The following is a 9,921-nucleotide window of genomic DNA, read 5'->3' as shown; positions in this document are numbered from 1 at the left end:
ATTAGAGTAGTAAACAGAGGTGGAAACCATGGCAGAGAGCGAAGGGCGGCCACTGACCACTAATGAGAAGCTGATGTGAGCTGCACTCAGTCACTCAGCTGCTTTTCTTGTTGGTCTATCATTAGCAGAAATTAGGCTTCATTTCACTGATTTGTTTTTCATCTAAGGCCACATCCTAAAATAATGGTGTGTTATTTTGGCAGGACATTGAATGGCTTTAAATACAGAAGAATATGAATGTAGATTAGTTTTATTGTTTAATTTAAAGGTGTAGTGTGTAGGATTTGGCGACATCTGTGAGGTTGCAGATTGCAAACAACTGAAACTTCTCCCGTGTGCCAAACGTGTAGGAGAACTATGGTGGCTGGCGCAAAAACATGAATGAATGTCTTTTTTTTTATTGGAGGATTGGAGCTTAAAGTTCTCTACAAAACAATATAAAAAACATAAATGATACATTCATAAACAGTTATTGTAAGTGGTGTATGACTGGATACTCGTATGCAATATTGTCATTTAGCAGCACCAATTTCTAATGCAGTAAGTCACCTTTTATAAAGGCTTTATACCGGAAAGTTGATACCAATGGATTGTCAGTGGTTATTAATTCATATACCTAATTGTTAGAATCTCTCTGGTGTTTATCCTTTCTAGTCAGGAATAATGCAGTCATAAATTATGTAAGAGGTCAGAGGTCAAACAGTGCATCAGAGCGGTCTGCTGCATAAAGAACTAAAGAGGATCAGCCAAATGGATTTGTCATAACCTGGCAACCCAAATGGTGTTCTTATAAGTGTTTAATGACTGATCCAATGAGCATTGATAAACAATTTGTCTATAGATAGAATAATATCAGTCATAGTAGACATTTACTGCTTAATGAGTACTTTTACTACTTTAAGTAGTAAAATAAAAAAGTAGCATTTTGCTGATAATGCTTTTTGAATACTTTTACTTGTAATGGAGTATTTTAGTCTTGTTGTCTTGGTACTTTTACTTAAGTTAAAGACGTGGATACCTCTTCCACCACTGAACACAACTATCCAACAATCAGTAACAGTCCCTGACTGCAGGATAAACTGTATCTGCAGTTTCCCATTTTACCACTGGATGGCTCTGGAGTAATATTAGTACAAAGCATTGTCTCAATGATTGTAGTTGAAATATGACTACAGTTTAACACAATCGTGGTTCTACATAACATCATATTTCCCACATACAAGGCACATAGTTAAAATGTGCTAAATAACAAACAATGTTCATGAAACAAATGGAAGTGCATCTTTGGGAGGCATATACTAAACTTACAAATAGTTACCGAAATTAAAAAAATATAGTTAATCAAAATTAACAAAATATAGTTATTCATACAAACACAGTAAACACTAGGAACAACAATGACCAACAATAATAAAAGAATACAATAATACAAATGAAAATAAAATGTCTATATACAAGTTAAGTGTTCTGGAAGGTTAAGCAATACAAATAGCGCAAAGAAATAAATACTGGATGGATATACATGGACTTGATGATTATGTACAGCATAAACATGTGGAGATGTCTTTATACTGTATGTACAGTTAGTAGGATTTATATTTACAGTGTATGTACATATTACCAAAAATATGTGCATTAAAGCCCATAAATTATAATCTAAAAATGTGCAAAAATGGGACTTATGATGTTGTTGTCGACAGTGACAGTTGTTTGTTGTGAATGTCATGTTAATTACAGGGATTTTGGATTCAATGAAAGGCATTTAGACATTTGTCCCTGTTTCCATGCAGTGACCAAAACTGACCACTGGGAGGCTCCAGAACTCATGAAAGCACTAACATGTACAGCATACATACAGTATGTACATCAACACATCAACACTACCAATCACTCCTTCATGATTATGACTTATTATACACTTAATTACAGGTTTGAAAGTTTAATCTCTTATAATGTATCTATCTCTTAAGATAGATGCATTGTAATTGTTTTCATCTGAAAAGAGGATGTTCCAGTCACTCTTTAGTTTTTTTCATTTGACCAATTTGAGCACACGTGAAGCCAGAAGAGAGACATTTAATCAGATGATGTTCATTTCCTAGTCTACTTCAGTCTGTCTGAGCCTCTGCTGTGCTCCACGTCTCCTCTGACAGAGTATGTTTTTGAAATACCTTCAACTTTGTGTCATTTCCTCTCCGTCTCTCTGACTGGTCAGCTCAACAGTCATTCTGAACTCTACTCCAGCATAGTAGGCTAACAAAAAAAGGTTTCAAGATAAGTAATGCTGTTTAAGCCGAATTCCTACCCTACCTATGTTATGTATCTTAAAAACAGTACACTAACATCAGACACTTTTTGCTTCTTTTTAGGTGGCAGGAGTGAAAATTAGTCATCCTCAATATTTGTTCTGTAAAGGTTTCAGAATGATGAAGACAGCTGGAGAACAATAGATTCAAAATAGGATGTCGGCTCTACAGAATGATTTTATCCCATCATGTTTTATCCAAATGATATACTGCTTTTTCGGCATTCTATTGTCTCAAAAGGTAACATAAGTAGAGTGCATAGTGCATATAGCTGCCATATATGGGAAAAATCTCCCTGAGGTAGCATGCCCCCGGACCCGCCAAGCTTTGGGCTGAGCTTCTACACAGCCTTTGTCTTCATCACCTCCACTTCCTGTTACTTAGTCACTTCTTTTGTGGTCATTTTTGCTCACTCTGTGATGTGATTCATGCACTTGCAGCACTATCTCTGCTCTTTCATTCTTTTTTATTCTAATTTACATCAGTGAAATCACTGCTTCATCTAGGTCCCATGAGTCAAAAAAACTACAACATGGGAAAGAGAATAAATGTTTCCGTCCACTTAAAGCAAATTCAACTTTTCACCCGTCTCGGGGAGGGTTAGGGAGGAAGATAAGGAGCTGCATTCCCTCGTAAACAGTCCCCAGAGACTAAACAGGATTCAAGGATCATCCGGACGTGATAGTTTGTGTTCTCTCACATTTTTCCACTACATCTCCCAGAGCTGCTGAGACAGAAATAACTTTCCACTAAGTTTAAAACAAATACATAACTGGCTGGGTTGATTATTTTCACTGAAACTGATCCAAAAAGACGGTGCAGTGGGTGGCTCTGGATGTTTTCTGTAGCTTCTAATGCCCACAGCATTAAAAGTGGGGAAAAAAACACTATTACTATTATTTAAAATTTTGATTTATGTGTTGTGATAATCTTTACCCATAAAAACACTTGTCAGGCACCTTCTTTCTTTTTTTAATCTAATTGGACTATTAGACAACCAAAAATATTTTAATACACCTCAGGAGGAAAATGTGACTGATGAGAAGAAATTGATTTAAAGTTGCAGTAGGCAGTATATGTTTGGCATCATTGGGCAAAAATTCCATAAAAACCTTTCAGCATATTGTAATTCAAGTGTTCTGAGAGAAAACTAGACTTCTGCACCTCCTCATGGCTCTGTTTACAGGCTTTAGAAAATCTAGCCCGTTACGGAAGACTTTGACAAATCACAAGTCATTTCTGAGAGAGAGAGCGTTCCTATTGGCTGGGCTCCGGCTGGTGGGCGGTGATGGTATTTCCTCAAGAGATCTCAACTTGGCTGCCGGGTCACAAACTTTCTCATTTTACAGCTAAACCGTACACTACAAGATGATTCTGAAAACATTTGTGGCGAGAAATAGGCATTAACGTAACATAATATTGATTCATATTTGATCAGCGCTGCCTAGTTTGACCGTTTGGTCGGAGTTGGCGAGTGTTTGACAGCCGGCTCTCATAGACGGCAGCTGGACAACGAACCTCAGATAAGCTCTTACTGCTTGTTTTCCTCCGGTCTGTGAAATCTTGCAGATGCCGTTAGGAGCACCGGAGGACACAGAGGCGCATGATTTTTTTCAGGTAGCCTGTTACATGTACTACTGTCAGGATATAGCGACCGTTTTATAAAAAGTACTTTTTAAAATCATATTTGCACCATCCTCACCTACTTCAGCTTTAACTCAGAATTACAATTACATAATTTTACATATATTTTACGTTCATTCCACAGTTGTCACAAAGAAATTACAGTCATGAATCCTTGAATTATTTGATAAGTATTTATCTGTATCAATAATGAGCAATTTCACTTTATTTGCGAGTCGGCTTTAATCTACCCTCAGATTAATTCCAGGAATAAAAACAACTTTACTTCTATAATGAACAATTAAATTGGTGATTCAATTTGTGGTTTAAATAAATAGAGTCAGCACCGGGATGTTTTATACACAGACTGTTATTTTGAGGGTTGGACTAGAATTTCTGGTGATATATTTTCTGGTAATTGCTTATGATGACACATCAAACCACCATGAGGGAAGAAAACAAACAGAGGTGCTTGTTTGTTTCATTAAATTAGATGTAAGCACAGAAATATGCATGAATGCAATTGTGTTACAGCAAAAAAGTCATGTTCTTGCATTAAAGTGTAGAAGTGCAGTAAATTGGTGATAATGAAGATGAAGTTGATGATGATGATGTTGCTGATGACAGATATCCATATTGATGGAGTTACTGATTGATGTAACACAGTAAAGATACATGCTGCCAGCATCTGTATAAATAGGCAATTATGTGAGTGGGGGTGTCCTCTAGCAGTGATGTAAGCAGGAGGGTCAGACTGGAGCTGCATTAAGCCAGCAACATTAAGCACAAATAAAACCGGAAATAGTTAACAGCTGCCTTCAAAATAAATAAAAAAAATACTTGAAATGTAATACATTTCTAAACATTTTACATCAGTAGCTATAAAATGAATATAAAGTGTGTTTGTGTCTGCATAAATTATCACCAAGTTCCATTTATGCTATTCTACGTATTAGTTTGTAGGTTTTAAGCCTTATTTGTGTGTGTATTATTCTCTTTGCTTTATTGTTATTTGCTTGTATAGCATTCTATATACACAGTATACTTTCGTAAATTGTAAAAGTGTGTAGGCCTGTGTGTAACAGTAGCTGTATCAATGTAGGCTACCAGAATTTTTCAGTTTTTTCATGGAGGTGGTGGGAGAGAGGACCATCGCAGTACTGGAGAGCTCCTTCAGCGACAGGCTGCTCCACCCAAAGTGTGGGAAGGAACACTATTGCAGGTCCTTCCTTCCTGCAGCTGTCAGACTCCACAACCAGCACTGATCCCAGTAGACCACTTACACTTACACACCAAACACTGACAATAACCTGATATTTTCAGGTGAAATTTCATTTCATTCATTCATTCATTCATTCATTCATTCTCACTGTGCAATATCATTTTCCACTTGTGCAATTTTGTTAATAGTCTGTTTATTGTCAATACTGTATATACTGCTCCTGTTTTTATACTTCCTTCTATTTAAATGGTTCATATTTTGTTACACTTTGTTTAGTTCTTTTGTTTTACTGTGTTAGCTGATGCATCTTGTTTTTTGCACTATGCCCTTTGCTGCTGTACACTGCACATTTCCCCACTGCGGGACTAATAAAGGAATATCTTATCTTATCTTATCTTACCTTATCTTATCTTACCTTATCTTATCTTACCTTATCTTACCTTATCTTATCTTACCTTATCTTATCTTATCTTACCTTATCTTATCTTATCTTATCTTATCTGCATATCAGGTGCCGTGTATTCTTAAGTTGCCAGTGAGGCAATAGTACTGATATGTATAGTAAAAAATAAATGTATTTATGTTCATAACTACGAAAAGACTCGAATAAATCTATTCAAGTGAGATGTTTTTTTTTTTAAAATAGTCTACTTGTTTCAAACACTACAACCAGCGTCCACGTTTCTGTTTTATTTTGAAGGTTATAACCGGAAGAAGAGCCCTGTGTAACACTCCGGTGGTCCGGGCAGCAGCAGCAGGAGGAGAAGCGGAGCTCTGCGGGTTCGCCTCTCTGATTTAGACCGAGGAGAAGAGGTCCGCACAGGCTGCTGCTGGGGTTTTGTTTCCGTCTCCGGCTACCGAACAGTTGGCTTTAATACAAACTGTGTACATTTTGTCTGTGGAGGGAAGCTGAGGAGGGAATGAGTAGCAGAGGAGATCTACCGTGACTTTACCGGAGGAGAGAGAGAGAGAGAGTCGGTGCCAGCAGGGCAGAGAGTCTGCTGCTGTCTGTCTGTCTGAGAGCTGCAGCCTAGACACGGCTCATCATCATTACTTCTTCTGTATGCTGCCTCGGAAATAACACCACAGCCTGCAAGGTAAGGGAGCTCATACATGCACTCATGTTGTATTGTTTTTGTAGAGGTTTGTGTGTTGTGTTTGCAGTGCTCTATACCAACTTTATACGGCTGTTCTGGCACTTCAGGGTGTTTTCTATCACTTTTAGCAACAGTTTAATGTTCCTGTATGGATTGATAACGTTAGTGTCCTCCATGTGTGTTTAATGGTTTAACATGTTTAAGGCTCAGGGACAGCCTGGCCATAAGACTGCTGAACTCTTGAGCTCCTGAGATCATCACTTTACCACATACCTTTACCTTTATTTACCTCCTTTATAGACTTTTCATACTGTTTTACAAACTGTTACACTTTTGTGTGTGTGTGTGTGTGTATATACATATGTATGTATGTATGTATGTATACAGTATATGTGTATATATATGTATATGTATATATATGTGTATATGTATGTATGTATGTATATATATATATATATATATATATATGTATATATGTGTATATACTGTATATGTATATATATATATATATATATATGTATATGTATATACATATATATATATGTATATATATTTATATACAGTATATATGTATATGTATTTATATATGTATATACAGTATATATGTATATGTATTACTATTTTATATTTACTTATGTTTATATTTATTTTAACCGCACTATTTTATGCCTTAGATTACCATTTTGCTTTTACATCTACTTGTGTGATTTCCCCTTTATTTATATATTTATATATATATATATATATATATATATATACATATTTTATGAGCGTTGTTGAAGGAACCTGAGACCAAAGATTTTTATTGTCAATGACTGCTTTGCTGGAATTGACATAATAATGACAAATAAAGAACCTTGAAGGCATCACTACGGAAAGGTGCTAATTGTTTTTTCAAAGTAATTGTTAGGTGGTGTGCAAGTGGTGACCAAGACGGATGAATACTTTAAGGTTATGATATTTCAGTTATTATTTTCGTGGTTAATGGTTTAGTTTTGCTTTTGTGGGATTATGTGGAGGAATATGTCGCTCAGATAAAAATAGCCTATCTAATGCATCAATGACTCTGGCTATGAAACAATTTAATGAAACAAATATGGCAGTTACACAATATCTTCCGAGTGCCCAGCTAAAGCACAATTTAAAAACAAATTTGAACAGCAAACCCAAAAGGACAAAATATGTCCACGTGACCAACACTGCTCTCAAGAAAATCTAACAAACTGACCTTTCAGTTATTGAAAAATGCACTTGTGGTGGTCCACTGTGAATGTAGTTGTGGCTTATTACTGATATAAACAAGTGGTGTGTTAATGATGGCGGTAGTGGTGGTGGTGTGTGGTTTGAGGGTGTTTTGTATGCTCTCTGTATTGCAATTAATGAACTAATCTGATTTGGATAGTGTGAACTACACTATGCCGTTCACCCGTTCATCTTCTCTGGATCAGATGCAACAGGCTGTCCTTGCACATTCATTGTGGATAGTTATATGAAAGGGCTTCAACAAGTAACCTCACGTCTCATCTATGTGAATTACTCAGGGATCACTTCACATGAGATGCTGACAGTCCAGAGGGAGAGAGATGATTCGAGTTTAACACTGTTGAGTCAGTGACGTCCCAAAGAGACAGAACGCAGTAAATCCTGAAACCTTCTGTAGCAAACCGGAAGTCGAGGTATGAATGTGTTGAGCAGAACTTAAAGCGGGGTTAAGCAGGATGTTTTTGGCATCATTGGGCAAGAATTCCATAATAACCTTTCAGCATATTGTAATTCAAGTGTTCTGAGAGAAAACTAGACTTTTGCACCTCCTCATGTCTCTGTCCTCAGATTTTAAAAATCTACGGGAGACTTTGACCAATCACAGGTCATTTCAGAGAGACAGAGCGTTCCTACTGGCTGTTCATTCAACGGAGGCAGCTGTCAATCACTCGCGAACTCCGATCAAACGTTCAAACTAGGCAGCGCTGATCAAATATGAATCAATATTCTGTTACGTTAATGCCTGTTTCTCTCCTCAAATGTTTTCAGAAACATCTTGTAGTGTTCTGTTTAGCTGTAAAATGAGAAAGTTTGCTCCGGCTGGTGGGCGGTGCTTGGTATTTCCTCAACAGATCTCAACAGTGCTGCCGGGCCACAAACTTTCTCATTTTTACAGCTAAACAGTACACGACAAGATGTTTCTGAAAACATTTAATGAGAAATAGGCATTACAGTAACAGAATATTGATTCATATTTGATCAGCGCTGCCTAGTTTGACCGTCTGATCGGAGTTTGCGAGTGATTGACAGCTGCTCAGAGACGGCAAGGCTCCAGCTCGGCTCTGATTGGTTGTTTTCCTCCGGTTTGTGAAATCTTGCAGATGCCATTAGGAGCACCGGAGGACACAGAGGCACATGTTTTTTTTCAGATTACCTGTCTCATGCGATACTGTCAGGATATAGTGAACCTTCAAATTTGCTCCAGTCTGCATACTCCAGCTTTAAGGGTGAGGACTTGATGCACAACAAAGACATGATCAGAATATACAGTAGCTTTCTGTTGCTGCTTGTTATTGCCCATGCAGTTGCATGATTGACAGGCTGCACAGCATCCATTGATTGGATCATTCCATTCCCATTTCATCTGAAGGAGGAGAGCAGGAGGATGAAGGCCTTATATATAAATGTATACAGCTGACCGCGCTGACTCCGCGGCGTAGCTGCCGCAGAGCCTCGGCATCAGTTTAATCAGGGAAATGGAGGCAGGAAGGGCGGAGGGAGAGAAAGAAAGAGAGGATGTCAGAAGGAGATATGGAAGACGAAGGGGGTGGAGGAAGGACAGTAAGGAGGGAGGGGAGGCTAATTGAGGAGGAGGGTAAATGTAGGACGTGTGGGGGGGAGTTGAAAGACGGTAGCGGAGCCGGTAGCCACCAGCTGAATGGATGTGACCTCAGGCCCACCCGGGGGACAGCTGCTGCTGCTGCTGCTGCTGCTGCTGCTGCTGCTGGCTCCCACCTGATTTACGAGGTCACTTAGTGCGCTCACAGGGCCACCACACCCAGGCCTTTCTTCTGGACATGTGACGTTTCTCATGTGTGTTCAGTCAGTGAGTGACGTACAACCCTATGTGCGAACTCGGAAGTGATGAATATGCACTTTGTGTGTGTGTGTCGCTGTGTTCCTGTGGGACAGGAGTGATGAATGTGCACGATTGCCCTCCGCGACACATGCTTTGTTGCCGGAGGGGGGGAGATCTCGGGCTCAGAGGACGTAAAGTGGTACAAATAATCGTCTGTTACATCCATTTACCTCCACCACGTGCACACGTACGCACGTGCACGCTCACCCTGCAAGTTTGAAAGCGGCTCTACAACTGAGCTGATCCCAGAAGAGCAGTTATCTGTGATTTGTGAGGCTCTGAATCACATGCCATGACCCACAGCAACAAACCTCTGCAGTCTTTCCTACATTCTGGGGGTTTTCTCAAACCATATGGTCATTTAAATTCCAGATAGATTAAAAAAAAAGACTATTTTCTGTGCAACACAATTATGTCCTTTGCTGCTTTTGATCCGTTCTATTCTTCTGAAAATGATCTTTGGCTCAGATTTGTGTATTTTTTGCAGCTAGATTGCGGGGTGGGCCTTCATCTTGGTTTTTGGTTTGTGATCTCCAGAGCTGCTTTTAGCCA

The 9,921-nt window shown here is 38.6% G+C and overlaps 1 protein-coding gene across 2 annotated transcripts in view; it reads left to right on the top strand.

Annotated features, from left to right (window-relative positions):
- Positions 1-5,924: 5,924 nt before the first annotated feature.
- Positions 5,925-9,921, top strand: part of LOC141759303 (integrin beta-1-like) — a 34,758-nt gene continuing 30,761 nt past the window's right edge. For both annotated transcript variants that reach the window (XM_074621269.1, XM_074621268.1), the window contains exon 1: positions 5,925-6,248. The gene's annotated coding sequence lies outside the window, so the exon portion shown is untranslated. The remainder of the gene's footprint in view (positions 6,249-9,921) is intronic.

The sequence above is a fragment of the Sebastes fasciatus genome, chromosome 21 (assembly GCF_043250625.1).
Source record: "Sebastes fasciatus isolate fSebFas1 chromosome 21, fSebFas1.pri, whole genome shotgun sequence".
In the NCBI taxonomy this organism is placed as follows: Eukaryota; Metazoa; Chordata; class Actinopteri; order Perciformes; family Sebastidae; genus Sebastes; species Sebastes fasciatus.
Note: the sequence above shows the minus strand (reverse complement) of the source record. Positions and strands in the feature narration are given on the sequence as shown.